Source organism: Bos grunniens, chromosome 19 (genome assembly GCF_055505025.1).
Source record: "Bos grunniens cultivar Pamir isolate PY7600 chromosome 19, Bosgru_T2T1.0, whole genome shotgun sequence".
Lineage (NCBI taxonomy): Eukaryota > Metazoa > Chordata > Mammalia > Artiodactyla > Bovidae > Bos > Bos grunniens.
In genome coordinates this window covers 17219981-17236062 of record NC_141183.1, presented here as the reverse complement: position 1 = coordinate 17236062, position 16082 = coordinate 17219981, and the positions used below count along the sequence as shown (strand labels likewise).

General features: G+C 40.9%; 1 protein-coding gene across 7 annotated transcripts in view; it reads right to left on the bottom strand.

Moving 5' to 3' along the window:
- KANSL1 (KAT8 regulatory NSL complex subunit 1) overlaps window positions 1-13401 on the bottom strand; it is a 177732-nt gene extending 164331 nt beyond the window's left edge. For 2 of the 7 annotated variants that reach the window (XM_086357142.1, XM_086357146.1), the window contains exons 1-2: window positions 9326-13401; window positions 7629-7770 (exon numbers count right to left, since the gene is read on the bottom strand). The gene's annotated coding sequence lies outside the window, so the exon portion shown is untranslated. Of the gene's footprint in view, window positions 1-7628; window positions 7771-8524; window positions 9025-9325 lie in introns of those variants that run through there. The other 5 variants (XM_086357141.1, XM_086357149.1, XM_086357147.1 and 2 more) reach the window with 3 other exon arrangements.
- Between the last annotated feature and the right edge of the window lie 2681 nt (window positions 13402-16082).

Sequence of the window (16082 nt, the reverse complement as noted above, 5' to 3'; positions counted from 1 at the left end):
GGCCAGGATTCACGAATGGATGTAGCTAACTCAGCTTCTCCACTGATAACCTCCAAGATGCAATTCACAGGTTGGGCAGTACAGTGCTCAGACGATTCATTCATTCAACGCACATCTACTAAGTGCCATCACTTTGCCAGCAGTGATGATGACAGACAGGACACAGCCCCTACTCTCAGAGACCTGGAAAACTGGCTGTCTGGGGAAGGCAAAGCCTGGGTACCGTCTATGTCAGTTACTGCTGTTACTATACCTCCCTGTTATTAAAGAATTGGGAAGAGTATGTTTCTAGAACAGGGTAGCACTTTAAACGGTGGTCATTTTAAACAGTGGCGGCTGTTTGTGAGAAGATTCAGAGGCAAAAGAACAAGGTGTCCAGAAGGAACTGCAAGCAGTTGAGTGCTATTGAGTGCAGAGCTCAGGAAGGAGTAGAGGAGACGACCTGCCAAGGGCCTGGGTGCTTGGTTTGAAGTCCACCTCGAAAGCCAAGTAAGCAATGGGGAGGAGACATACGGTCCTGTAAGGAGACCATTTAGCTCTGGGGAAAATCCATTCGCAAATCATAGGTATATGGATATAAGACTCATACAGTGTGAGACATAAACTTTCCTAAGCTTCCCTCAGGAACTACATAGGCTAAGAGGAGAGAAGGCCAAGACAAGGCAAACACTGACTGAAAGAGACAAATGTCTGCACAGAAACTGAGAAAGAACAGCCAGAGGCAACAGCGATGACAGAAAGAGCCAGCACGCAGACCACGTGTACCTCACTGTGTGTCAGGCACTCACCTACATGCTTTTCATGTATTAATTCATTTCCTCTTCATGACAGTCCTGGAAGGTTAAGTGCCATCATTTGTATTATTTTCCCATTTTTCAGATGAGGCAGCTGAGGCACGGAGAGAGGCACAAAGTACGTGCAGAGCTGAAATCTGTCTGAATCTAAAGGACTCACTCCAGAGACCATGTTCTGTATCACGGCTCTACAATGCCTTTCAGAAATGACAAGAAGAAGCAGGAGGACCACCACCACCACAGCCAGGGAGAACAATGGTCCATGGCGTCAAAAACCACAAGGAGGCCTTGGAAAATCAGGACAGAAAGGGATGCCTCCGTAAGGGCAGGTACAGTGGAGCACACCGGAAGAAGCTAAACAAATACTTCCCTGGCAAAGGGACCAGCAACTGCAGTTTAAGAGTTCTGTGTTTGTAAAAAGTCAGAGACTTGAGTGTGTTTAGAAGCTGATGGACAAGAGCCAACAGGGAATGGGAGGGTAAAAATAGGTTGGGAAAAGGGACAAATGACAGACAGAGGTCTCTATGAGGAGGAAAAAATAGCTGAAGAGACCAGAGAGGTGGCCTAGTATGAGAAGACACAAAGACAGGGATAGGGTGGGCCTAAGAAGGGTCTCTTCCCCACAGGCTCTGTGGAAAAGGGTTTTCTCTGTAAGCAAGGGAGCTGCTTAACTTCTGAAGAACCCTCCACAGTAAGATGCTTTTAGAATTGTGGCATTATATGCTTTGATTCTTTTACTCCTGTTTTCACTCTTATCCAGCTGTCTCATTAAACTATGATCTAGGTGGCAAACAGGTCACAAGATGATTTTGAAGCAAGAAAAAAATCTAACAAAAACTAAAATCTCTAGATTGTTCAGAACCAAAATATAATTCTTTAAAAAGACAGTATTTTTCTATTTCTTCAAGTCAAGTATGTAAGTATATTCTCTGAGCTTCCAGAACTTACGATGGCTACCCTCTTTGTCCTCAATGCCCAGAGCTGCTCTCCTGCTCACGACTTGACTTCTCTCCCCAGCTCTCTCTGGTCTAGTCAAACGGCCCTTCCTCCCCGAGTCCAAACAATTACCCAACACTTCCTTTCGGGACAGGTAGATAGGAGAAAGAATTTGGGAACTAGCCTCTGATGACAACTAACAGAGCAATTTCATAGCACGTATTTATCAAAAGCAGTCCCGGACCACTGTAAAAAGCTGAGGAAAGTAATGGACTCTTCCTCTCCATAAAATGCACACAAGCAAAATCACACAATTTGCATTAGATGGTCAAAAAGCTGTCATTTTTCACTATTTTATCCATAGAATACTTGGCTGGATAAATACTGGAGCAAGATGGCTCACTCTAGCCATCATCAAAGGTCTATTCACCTTCCCTGGCAAATAATTTATACAAGTTTAGTTTACTGATATCCTAACCTCCCAGAGAAAGAAGGCATTAAAATAGAGGGGAGAGCTGCTGGAGGCTGGAGCAAGGCCAGTAACAGCCGGATTAGACTAAGGTAGGTGATCAAGAAAGTAGATTAATCAGACAAAAGAGTATGAAGACTGGCCCAAGAGTATGAAATATATGCACACACTACTCCATGAATAGTTTACCTTACGACCTGCAAAGATACATTCCATCTCAGCACAGTACAGTTAGGATGTACATAGGGAGAATCTTCTGTAATTCTGAATTCTTATTTAAAATAAAATTTTGTACAGGGTGCTTTCTTAAGGAGGCAGAAAAGCATGTAGTATCTATTAGAAAATATTTCAAAACTTTCACAGTATTAATATGAGTTTCATGAGAGGAAACCATCAAACAAAAGGGTGTAACTGGCCTGCAAAGAAAGATTTTGAAACAAAACAGTAGCCAGACCATCATGTGTCTATACGCTATTTCAGAAAGGTTGAACTTTACCCTCAAGACAAACAGGAGGGGAATGGAAGCAGAGGGCGGGCCATATCAACTGGGCCACAGGAGGAACTTCCTCAAGGTCTTGCTCTCTCTGGAATGACCCATACTGTCCACTCCTAAAAGTCAAATGTTGGAGGATAACCATGCCTGTTTCTTCAAATATGGCATCTGACTGAAGATAAAACATCTCTCTATTCACACAGACAAGGAGGTGTTAATTTGAGACAGATATCTGGGCCTAATTCTTACGTAGTAAGGAAATCCCAAGGTTTCATCAATTTCCACAAAGGACGAGACATGGAGAGCAGACTGTAATCTTGACCTTAATCTTTCAAATCAGAATTTTATCGACAGCTAAACAAAAAGAATATTACCACCTTCTAAAATGTCAATTTTATATAAATCTAAAGTCTCAGCAACAAAAATCTAGACATTAAAGACAAATAAGATAAACAAGGTCCTACTCCATAGCACAGGCAACTATATATCTAATACCCTGCAATAAGTATTAATTGAAAAAATCTGAAAGTGATTCAGTTATGTATCACTTTGCTGTACACCAGAAACTAACACAACCTTGTAAATCAACTATACTTCAATAAAAATAAATAAATTTAAAAGGACAAATATATGAGACACCTAAAGACATAATCTACTTCTTTAAATCATGTGACCAATTTGCACCCAAATTTCATTTCCTATGTATAAGTGTTGGAGGTCTGCTACCTTTGATGAATAACATTAGTCTATGGCGCTGTCAAGGCTAAAGGATACTGTTATGAGTTGAACGGTGTTCCCCAACCCTCAAGAAGATATTTTGGATTCCTAACCCTGCATACCTCAGAATGTGACCATAGTTGGAGAAAGAGTCTTTACAGAGATAACCAAGTTAAAATGAGGTGATTAGAACGCGCCCTAATCCTAATCCCTAATATGACTGCTGTCCTTTTAAAAAGGAGAATTTTTGAACAAAAGAGATACATACACAGATAGAACTTTGTGCAAAGACTGGAGTTACATGGATAAAAGCCAAAGATGTACCAGATGCTAGGGTACAGGCCTGGAAGACATCCTGCCCAAGGGCCCTCAGATGGAGAATGCCCCTGCCCTCAGGCTTCTAGCCTGCAGAACTGAGAGACAATACATGTCTGTTGTTTAAGCCACTTACTTCGAGCCACTTTGTTATGGCAGCCCTAGCAAACAGATGTCATGAAGAAAATTAGCAGCTCATGTTTATTGAGCACATACCAAGTGTTATTCTAAGCACTTCGCATCAACAAACTCATTTAGTCATTACAAAATCCACCCCAGGATCTAGATACTATAATTATACCCTTTTCACAGATGAAGACACCAGGTCTCTATGAGGATAAAAAACTTGCCCAACAGCAGACAGAGCCTCCAGTATGACCACTAGCTATAAGGAACTATGATTTATAGTCATTATTTTAATAGCAACAGCAGTCACTAAGCCAAACACTATGTACTTCACAGATACAATATACACAACAATTGTCTGAAGTCCATGTTCATTTTTGCTTCCAATACAAAGGAGAAACCTGAATCTCCAACAGATTTTCTTAAAATTTCTTAAAATCACCCCACATCTCACAACCAAGAATGTGACAGTGAATCTAACTGCCAACTTGAGGAAATAATGAAAATCCTTTTTTACTAACACTTTAAGTACAAGTGAAAATTTGTAATGTTTGACCTTGCAATTCTATACTAGAAATCTAAATCTATAAATTCAAAATCCTTCAAGATCCCAGGAGAAAACGGGCCCTAGATCACAGTATCTCTTGACTACACATCCCTTCAACTATTCAAGGGCTGTCTGCTCTCTCATCTGTGATCCCTTGACTTTTCTCTAACTTACAGACACAGGAGAAGAAAAGATGTAAGGACTGAGATACTGCTTTTTAAGTTGTTTTTTCTTAATTTGTATTTAATTTTTAAATTTTGACACAAACATCAGAAAGTGTGAAGAAATATAAAACAGTGAGAAGTCTTCCTCCCACTCTGTCCTCCACCTGCCCAGTTCCTAGACGTAACAGGCAACCAACGTCACCACTTTCTTGTTTACTCTTCTAAAGTGATTTTTAATGCATATACAACAAGCCAATATAAATTTTTTCTCCCTTTTTCAAAAAAAAAAAAAACACACAAAACATATCATACACACTGCTCTGCATCTTGCTTTTATCAACTGTATAACTTGTAGATCTTTACATAGCCTTTGCATCATTTTAATTGCATCCTTTTGTTTGTCAAGAATACTTTTTACTCGCATTCATTACAGTTCAGTCTAGTACACAAAGCACCAGCACACAGGCTACCAGCAGTCCCTGAGAGGCACCTGAAATGACTGGCGGTGGACCCATGACGCACCAAAGGCCTTGTGTCTCTTCGCTCCATCTCATCTTCACTTTTCTCCAACTTGCCCAATCCTCCTCCTCCCTGCTCCTCCATTTCACCCATGCCCTAACCCTGACAACTGGACCTGAAAACATCAAATATCACTGATACTGCTTAGTCATGGCTAGCATTGAAAAAGCTGCAGACCCCTGATAGAAAGAGAATGGGATAAATAATTTCCATGGGAACTAATTAACAAGAGTGCCTTCAATTGATGAGTTTTGGGGGGAGTTATATTTCCTTTATGTTATTTATGTTTCCTTTGGTGCTTTGGTTCTTAAAAAGGGTAAACATTAGCACTATTTTCTACCAGCCTTGGAACATAAATAAATACACACTGGGGTCTAACGTTTGAGTAATGCCTACAGAACTAGAGTTCATTTTGAAATAAAATAATCAGAAACAAAGTGTAAGAACCATAGAAAATTAATATTTTGGCTCCAAAGTATATATACATTTTAATTAACCCATTTTTTACTTAAAAATAAGTAATTGCAATCTGAAAACACATCTCAGAAACATTTTAAAGCTATTCACAACGGAAAAAAATAAAGTTCTCTCTCCCTTTTTTATTTCCATCCTGCAAATTCAATGACATCCTGTTTTCCCCCACCAAGAAAGTGTCTTTTTCCCCCTGCCCAGCTCAAACACCAGTTTTTAAGGGTTTTTTTAAGTCATAAAAGGAGGAAAATGCTAACAAAAAATTTGTTCAGACGCAAAAGAGGTCTTCAACTGATCAAAGGACTAAATTAAGGCAGTCACATAACTACATTCTTAAATAGTTAACAAGTGGTAACTCAGTCTGGAGTACTGACTTCACTCTCTATTCCTATCATGCCAGAGACCTTTGGTGCAACTTCAAGGATTACTGTAGAACTTACCCAGGTTCCAAGACTTAGAGGTAAAATGTCATATGTAAAAAAGCAGGGCTCTGTATATCTAATCCACTTTTAGAACCAAAATGACTATGAAGTAAAAATCTAATATATTGATCCCCAGTTCCTCGGGTTTCTAATTGTTCTTGAGTCACTAAGTTGCGTCCAACTCTTTGTGACTTCAGGGACTATACATAGTCTGCCAGGCTCCTCTGTTCATGGAATTTCCCAGTATTCTTATACTGGAGTGGGTTGCCATTTCCTTCTCCAGGGGATCTTCTTTACCCAGAGATGGAACCAGAGTCTCCTGCATCGGCAGGCGGATTCTTTACCACTGAGCTACCAGTGAAGCCCAGGGAACTAGTACCTGTTGATATCCCCTTGCCTGCTTCCTAAAGATAACAGAGGCCACCGGGTCCTGGCACTAAACACCCAATACCAAAGAGGAATGTTCTGTACAAAGTCCTCCAGTGCCTACGGTTCAGGACTTCTGGCTGGGTTCCCCACGCAATGCCACCAACTCTACAGGGGGAATGGCTGGAAAAACTGAGTCCCTCTGACTTCCTTTACAGTAATATAGGCACTTCTCAACCAACAATAGCAGCTGGAACATAAATGAAGATGAGAACTCAGTCTACTTTTACCTAAGGATTTCCAGCAATCCAAGTATTAGTTTACACAAACTGCATTAATACCTGACGTATTCACTGCATTACTTGGGAATTCCACAGCGCAGGTTAACAGACAATAATCTAACTACATTAGTATTTAGCTCTGAAGGAAGCAACCTGTACCATCCAGTGAAGCTTGTGGGGGGCTTCCGTTACTCCTTATCTTTCCCCATCCTTCCTGCAATTTCCCTCCCTGTATGTATCTTAAGCTTTATCCTCTGTTTAGTCTTTCTTAATGGAGAGAGTTTCCTGGCCATTTATGTACAAGAAACTGGAAGTAGCCAAGAGAAAGGAGAACTACCACATCACTGAGAGCTTTTTCATGTAAAGATCATGTTCTCACACTGCCCCCAAAGAGGTTTATCTTGTGAGGTGAAACATGGTACCAAGTGCTACCTGTTGAGAAAAATAGTACAAATTTGCATGCAAAGGACTAGGAAATAGCAGGAAAACTCTCCCACAAAGCTATACATGTAAACAAACAGGTCTTAGAATGTTCTGAACATACTAAATCAAGTTTCAGAAGTAAATAAATGGTTAGTGACACATCTTCTGTAACACATGAATCAGCTACAGATTTGCAAGAGTGGGACACACCCTAGCACCTATGATAATACTAAAGGACCTGTTTGAAAGTGGACCCGGCTGTCTGAATTGCCAGTCCATCCTACTGAGACTGGAACAGAATTTTACAACTGTGTGGGGTTGTCATAATTTAAAGCTAAAAAATAAACACATCATTATCATAAAAGTTAATTTGAGAACTTCATTACTATTTTAACACCAATAATTAAGGACAGGAGCAATACAAAGGAGTAACCAATCAGTTCTAGGAGGCAAACACAAGGGAAAGGAATGTCAGGTAAGACGGTCGAAGAACTGCAAATTCAAAAACTAAAAAAACCTCAATTCTAAAAAAAATAATAATAAAATGAGACCTTTATAATTAAAAAAAAAAAACACACATCTTACCTTAAGAGGCATCCAAGTAGCATTCATAGTGTCAGGAGTAGTTCAGGCAATAATACTCAGAAACAAGCAAGAATGGAGTCTTAGTAATTCCCCAGCCACCAAGTATGAGCAGGTAGGAAAATTTTTTATTTCAAAAAGGTATCTGAAAAAGAGAGGACTTTCATTTAGACTAAAAATAATCCAAAAATAAGCATATAGTTTAAACTATCTGGACAGAGATTCAAAGTACTATTTGCCTCACCATCTTAAAAAGATGTAGAAAATAACTGTTCCTTTTGGAAAAGGACAAATGTGTGTGGTGTATGATCTCCACAGGTATGAAGAAATATATTTTTCCATAAAATTGGATTAAATGTGTAACACATATTTCAGATAATATAAAATTGCTTATTAGAATTATTTCTCAGATAGAAAAATGATTATCCAGGGTTACTTCATAAACACTATTAAAAAGTGATTTTTTATCTGATCACTAAAAAATGCCCTTGCCACATTTAGTTTTAATAAATTAAACCCTCTCTGATCATTTTGATTGTCCTAAATTTTCTCGAGTTTAAGTTGCAGAGCCCATTCTATGTGGAAAAATAATAGCCATTCTTGACTCAAGTGCTACAAATAAAAGACCCTTCTTTCCTAGAAATCTTTAATAACAGGCCAAACAATTTTGAGCCAAGTTTGTGTGGAGGTAGGAGGATGGATTAAATGACCTCTTGTAGGATTCGTGCTCTCGTCCTAGGCCTGAATGAAAATTCCAGCTTAACCAGTTACTGCTTCGCTTAAAATGGAGGCTTGCCCGATTAGGGACAAAAATAACAGCACCCACCTCTGTAAAATAAATTTTTAAAAATTCAAAGCCTACAGTACCCTCATTTTTAAGAAAAATTAAAAATAAAAACCTCTGGAGTGGATTTGTTCCTGCTATGCGTTTGTCACTTCGGCGTCGAAGACTTGGCATCACTTTCCTTACGCTCGTCGGATTTTTTTTTTTTTTTTTTGGTTGGGGGAGGGTTGGGGGGAGTTTGACTTCTGACCCAAGTCCGGGGAGGATTTAAAAGCCCCTCCATAATCCCCAACGCAAGAGCTAAGGGGCGAAGAGAAAGGGGAGAGCCCGAGTTCCCACCCCTCCCCCCACCCTGGACCCCAGTCCCAAACCGACCCCCCTTCCCGCAGTGAGGCGACTCCTTCTGCCCCAAACCCATTGTTAGGGAGGGGGCGAAAGGGAGAGGGGGCTCAGGGCAGGGCGCCGGCGGCCGTTGCTCCGCTCGCTTCTGGAAGGGGGCGGCCCGCGGGATGCAGCTTCCCTTCCTCTCCGCGTCGGTCCGTCCCACCTCGGCTCGGCCTGGCGCCCCGGGCTGTGCTCGGCGCCCCCGGCCCCGGGCCCGGCCCAGCCCGCCCCCCGAGTACCAGGCCCCCGACCCCTCCGCCCGCAGCCCGAGGCCCAGGCCTGCGGGTGGGCGCGGGGAGGGGGTCCCTATGCCCCACACACGCGTCCCCGCTCCCCCAGCCCAGTCGCTTCCAGGGCCCTCGGCGGCGCCCGCTCCCCGGGCCCGTCGGCCCCCCGCCTCCCGGCCGGGCCGCCCCCTCGGGCTCCCGCCGTTGGGGCCGCCTCCCCTTCCCCACCATCACCCCTACCGACTCGTGCCCCCACCCCCCGGGGCACCAGTGCCAACGGCGGCTCCCCCGGCCCCCGGACCTACCTGCACAGCTCAACCAAGCCTAGAAGTGGGGGCGGGGAATCTTCCGCCCTCCTCTATCTCTCATTGGCCCTTCCGAGGGACATAGGGGTCTCTATTGGCTGGCGGCGAATGTCCGTCAGAGTGGTGGGGCGGGACAGAAGGGGAGAGGGATGCTGGTGCCTTGGCGTCTCTGTCTCTGTGTATCTCGCTGTCTCTGTCTCGGAGCTTGGAAATGAGAGACATTTGGATGAGAGGACTGGAAATGGGCCTCAGGTGGCAGGAATAGAAATAGGAATCCTGGCAGAGCTTCCCGCAAGTCTGTCACTCCGAACCCCCTACCTAAGTCCCCTTTAGATCCTCTTCCCCATCACCCCCAACCCCGGCCCCTCACCCTTGTAGGTTCTTCATCCAGGAAGCGATGTGAAGAAAACTCGAGGCCGGAAGGCCACAGAGGGAGATTTTATATATGTATATAAAATACACACATACAAATACTTATATAGAAAGTCAACCAGATATAAGGTCACAAGGGCCTGGAGAGGAAAGGACACACATCTCACAGACAAGGAAGGACTTGAGATATAGCCAAAATAAAGAATAAAAAATCACTCTAAGAGCTGGTAACGTGGTTTCCTTCTGGGAGGGGAGCTGAGGGGATCAGGTGTGAGGAAGACTTACATTTAACTATATATCCTTTTGTATCTTTTGATTTTAAAGATTTCGATTTTTTCCTTTTTTTTTTTTTTTTGAAATTACGTGGCTTAAATTTTAAAATAACTATAAGGTGGCAAAACCAGGGGGACAGTTAAAATGGTGGTCCGGACAAAGAGGGACAGCATGTACATTTGTTGAGGAATTTTAGTTTTTAGTATGTTCATTTCCAGATACCAGGGGTAAAACCAAGTAGAAGCGTTCGGGGACAACTGCAGTTATGGAATTCAGGAGGGGGTGGATAATCTGGGGAGATGATAGAGTTCTTCACATAAATATGGCAATCAGTGACATGCTAAAGGATGAACTCCCCATAGAAAAAGACATCCACAGTAAAGTAAGGAGTGTGAACAGAAAGACGGTTGGTGAGATAAAAACACATAGTGAAGAGGTATGAAAGTTAAGGGAGGAAGGGTCTCTGGAAAAATAAAACAATAAAACTATGAGAACCTCACAGATGGTACAACTCATTTCAGGGACCCTCTTTAGCCTCATGCAGTAAGAATGAGAGCTTGCTATACACCTGAAACTAACAACATTGTAAATCAATTATACTTCAATTTAAAAAAAAATTTTTTTTAATTAAAAACCAAGAGTGAAAGCCAAGAGAATACTCAAAAAGCAGAGTTCTTAACTTTTTCATACCATGTACCCTTCTCAGAATGTTTTTAAAAGTATAACAAATATACCCAGAAATTAAAAGGAACAAGTTACACTAAAATACAATTTTCAGAATATTTTTAAAGTATAACATAGTAGTAGTTGTGCTTTATATTAAATCCATTAAATACTAAGATCTAGTGGCGAGCCTAAAGACCACCATAATTCTGAGGTAGTAAATGAATAAAAATAATATTTCAAGATATCCACAAAAACCATCATAAGAAAATACCTGTAATTTCTACTGGTGACAACTTGGTTTGTTATCTCTATTTGTAGTTGAGGGAAATACTAATTTTCTGTTAGACTTTAGCAAAAATAAAGGTACATTTCTTTTCCTTATCCAAGTTCATGGATTTCCTAATCTATGACTTCAGGTTAAGACACCCAATTTGAAAGAAATCATCCCCTCCACACACCCACACAGGGATGTGACCCTGCTTCCCTCTTCTCCACCTGTGTGTCTCTCTTACCCTTCCCCACTTGCTCCAAGCACCCTCTAGTTCCCAGTCCTGCCTGAAGATGTCTGACATGTAAGAATAGGGGTAGTGAATGAGGGTTGTAGGAAAGATATACGTATACACTTTGCCTGTCTTCAAAAAAAAAAAAGAGAGAAAAAGATCTGAAGTATATTGCGGGTCGAAAAAGATGGGGAAAACGGTATCATTCATTACCAAGAGGAAAAACAAATTATAAAAAGAAAACATCTTTTTATCAATTAAGAAAGAATTTTTGAATTTACTAATATTGTTCAAGTCAACTCTAGAAAACATCTGCAAATATCTATTCGATAATTCTATAAAATGAGGCAAAAAACAGTACCTACCTTCTAGGGGTTTCATGAGGATTAACTTAGTTAATACATATAATGAATTGAAAATAGTGCCTGACACAGGCTAAACACTCAATTTTAAACTATCTTTATTATTATATTTGATGTCTTATTTTCAAGAACATTCCATGAAAATTTCTGGTAAGATTATTTGTATTAATGACTTAATAGCAAATTAAGAGTGATAAGGAGGTTAGCCCTGACTCTTGCTTTTCATTTAAATACTGCAAAGTTAGAATACTCCACTTTTTCCAGTTACATTTTCATCCCTCTAGGGGGAAATAGCCTCAGTGCCTCTTTAAAGGGATTGTAAACTTGGGAAAAAAGGTCTGGCAACTCATATTACAAAGGGCTAATTTCCATAATGCTGTTTATAAACACTTCCTACAAATGAATAAAGCCTAACAATCCTTATACACTTCTGGTGGGAGTATAAACTGGTACAGCAACTTTGGAAAAGACTTTGATATAATCTAATAAAAGTTAAGATATACATACTCTATAGTTCGACTACTACATGCATATTTAGGAAATACAGAATTTTAAGGGTCAGGATGACTGTACAAGAATATTCATAGCAGCATTGTTCCTCAGTGACTGAGAGAAAGGAAACATCCCAAATGTCTACCAAGCATAAAATGACTAAATTGCAACATATTTGTACAAATGAAAACTAATGAATTATGGTTATATTCAACAACATGAATAATTTTTTACAAAGGTAACATTGAACACACAAAAAAGCTAGATGCTACACATATTATATATATATATATATAGTATTACTCCATTTATATAGAGTTTAAAAGCAGGCAAAACTAAACTATATTCTTTAGGGATACATAGGAGGTAAAATAAAGAAAAAGAAGGAAATGAACACAAAAGTCAAGGGAGCAAGTAAGGGGCAGAAGGAATTTTGTTTGGGAGTAGGGAGTTGTTTTTCGGGGCTGGCAGTGTTCTTTTTGATCAGGTGATGGGTACACAAGTATTTGCTCTGCAACTATTTATTTAACTGTACTCCCAAACTTATATATTTTTTGTTTTTTTTCTGACTGCATGTTATATTTCACAAAGGAAATGTCAAGAGGGAGGGGCCATATGTATACCTATGGCTGATTCATGTTGATGTTTGGCAGAAACCAACACAGTTCTGTAAAGCAATTATCCTTCAGTTAAAAAAAATTTTTTTTAATCTCTATAGAAAAAAAATGGATAAAGAATATGACAGAAATTCCACAAAAAGGAAAATAAAAATGGCTCTTAAATAAATGAAAAGATGCTCAATTTTATGAAAAGACATAAAAATTCCACTGAGGTAATCCCTGGCAGTCCAATGGTTAGGACTCCAAGCTTTCACTGCAGGGGCCCAGGTTCAGTCGCTGGTTGGGGAACTAAGATCCCACAAGCCACAAGGCATGGCTGAAAAAACAAAACAAAAAAACTCCACTGAGATACAAACAGGTCATGATTATAACGCTAACACATTGTGTTAACAATGGAGAGGAGAAATACATTTTTTTGTATCACTGGAGAAAATATAAGTTGTTCCAATATATATGGAGGGCAATTAGGTAATAGCCATCAAAATTATAAATGCAAATAATCTTTAATTTAGCAATTCCATCCCTAGGAATTCATTCATTCCTCAAATATTTATTGAGCACCTACTATGTATGTGGTAGGCACTGTTTCATGCTCTAGAATTTATCTTCTCCATTCTCTGAAAAGTCTGGGAACATATGGCTGGTTATTATTTTTTAATATTTATTTACTTATTTATTTTTTGACCGCATTGGGATCTTTCATCGCCACGCACAGACTCTCTAACTGTGGGGCGCAGGCTCAGCAGCTGTGGCATGTGGGCTCTCTAGTTGCTCTGTGGCACATAGGATCTTAATTCCCTGGCCAGTGATCAAACCCACGTCCCCTGCCTTGCATGGAGGGTTCTTAACCACTAGACTACCAGGGAAGACCCAGGGGCTGTTTATTATTACTGTGGAATTACTCATGAGAAAGAAGGCTTGCATCTCAATGAGATAATTAAGATTATGTCAGAGCACATTAAACAAAATGAAAAAAGTATAACAAACATTTCCCTACTTATACATTTTTAGATAATCTGCGTATACATGGTTATTGGTCTGTTTTTGAAACACTGTTTGTAATAAAACTTAATAAAAGTTTGGAATAAAACTTAAATGCACATCATTATAGCAGTGGTTGAATAAATTATGATTGGCATCTGCTTCGCCACCAGGGCTATCTTCATGGGCATATGACCTGTGCAATCACACAGGGCCCCACACTCAAAAGGGCCCCATGCTTTGCTGTTGCCTCTTGAAATTCTGAACAATTTCACTTCTGAACTTGAGTTTTGTAGGTGAAGTCTGATGCGGCAATGAAGCCAATGCATGAGCAGAGGAGCTCAGAGCAGTTGGGTGTCACAATTCCTTGTCACCTCACTCACAAATAGCATCTGTGATGTCCCATGAGCATAGAATTCTGGAGAGCTCGCGATACGTGGGACATTCGGCCAATGCGTACAAGGTAGACAAGATAAGTGTGTTACAGGTATGACTGAATAAGCCTTGAGAGGTGACTGAATAAGCCTTGAGAGGCCATGCTTTCCATTTGACCTAGAACTTGCTCTGAAGCCAGAAAGCAGATAGTGGTTTTCTTTTATAAGCTTTTTTTTTGGCCACACATGTGGAATCTTAGTCCCCCAACTAGGGATCAAACCTGCACCCTCTGCAATGAAACCGGACCACCAGGGAAGCCCCAACAGTGGTTTTCTAAGAAACATGGAAGATCAAAGAACCACATCATATCATTTCTTACTTGTGTTACTTCTCCATATCAGCCAATCACTTAGGCTAAAAGTGATGACATAGGAGGAAGTGACAGACAGGGCAACCCCGAGTTCCTTTTCCTTTTGCTCCTTCCTTGCCTATCAGGAAGCTGAAAGTTAAGTGTTGGTAGAAGGTGCATGTATCAAGAAGTGAGATCAAAACATCTGAGTTCATTTATCCAGTTTCCCATTGTTCTGATAAGAACAAAATGCAGTGTGCCGGTACAAGCTACAGAATACAAATTGTATCATTTTGGTGATTCAACATCCACGTTAAGTGCTCTTTAAAGCTGGCATTGCACAATGTAAGATGGTAAATTTCATAATAACAATTTAAATGTTTAAGTTTTCTTTACTTAGATGACATTGAACAGCAAATAAAAAGCACCATGGCAAGTCAGGACAGAGACCATGAAAGGTCTACTTTATCTTTTAGTGACTTTAATGGTACTTTCTCCCCTGCTTTCTGAATAAGGGACTCACGTTTTCATTTTGCACCAGGCCTCTCAAATTAGATAGCTTGTCTCGGTCATCATTTATGAATTTTGTGACACTGGGCAAGTTATTTAAACACTTAATGTCTCAGTTTTTCATCTCTGCAAAGTGGGAAGAATAATCATACCTAGCTCATACTATTCTTGAGGGAATTAAATGTGCTAATATAAATAAAACTCTTAGAGTTTAGCTCCTTTATATTTTTGGACTTCCATGGTGGCTCAGATGGTAAAGAATTTGCCTGCAATACAGGAGGCCTGGGTTTGATCCCTAGGTCAGGAAGATCCGCTGGAGAAGGGAATGGCTACCTACTCTGGTATTCCTGCCTAGAGAATTCCATGGACAGAGGAGCCTAGCGGGCTACAGTCCATGGGGTCACAAAGAGTCAGACACGACTGAGCCACTAACAATATATATTTAATATTATCATTAGTGCTGTGTTGCTATTATAAAATAGACAATAGAAGAGTATCCAGCCATTAAAGAAGAAAGAGGAAGTCTTTCATATACTACTGCTGCTGCTGCTGCTAAGTCACTTCACTCGCGTCCAACTCTGTGTGACCCCATAGACGGCAGCCCACCAGGCTACCCCGTCCCTGGGATTCTCTAGGCAAGAATACTGAGTGGGTTGCCATTTCCTTCTCCAATGCGTGAAAGTGAAAAGTGAAAGGGAAGTCGCTCAGTCGTGTCCGACTCTTAGCGACCCCATGGACTGCAGCCTACCAGGCTCCTCTGTCCATGGGATTTTCCAGGCAAGAGTACTGGAGTGGGGTGCCATTGCCTTCTCCACTTTCATATACTGCTGCCGCTGTTGCTAAGTCGCTTTAGTCGCGTCCGACTCTGTGCGACCCCATAGACGGCAGCCCACCAGGCTCACCTGTCCCTGGAATTCTCCAGGCAAGAACACTGGAGTGGGTTGCCATTTCCCTCTCCAACGCATGAAAGTGAAAAGTGAAAGGGAAGTCGCTCAGTCGTGTCCACCTCTTCGCGATCTCATGGACTGAAGCCCACCAGGCTCCTCCGTTCATGGGACGTTCCAGGCAAGAGTACTGGAGTGGGTTGCCATTGCCTTCTCCGTTCGTATACCACACGTACATAAATATATGAGAGTGATCGCCAAAATATAGTAAGTGAAAAAACAAAACAGATAATATGTCAAACAATGTCTCTGACATGCTTTCATTTAAGGAAGGAAAGAAAAAATGTCTTACGTATGTACTTGAAAAGTGAAA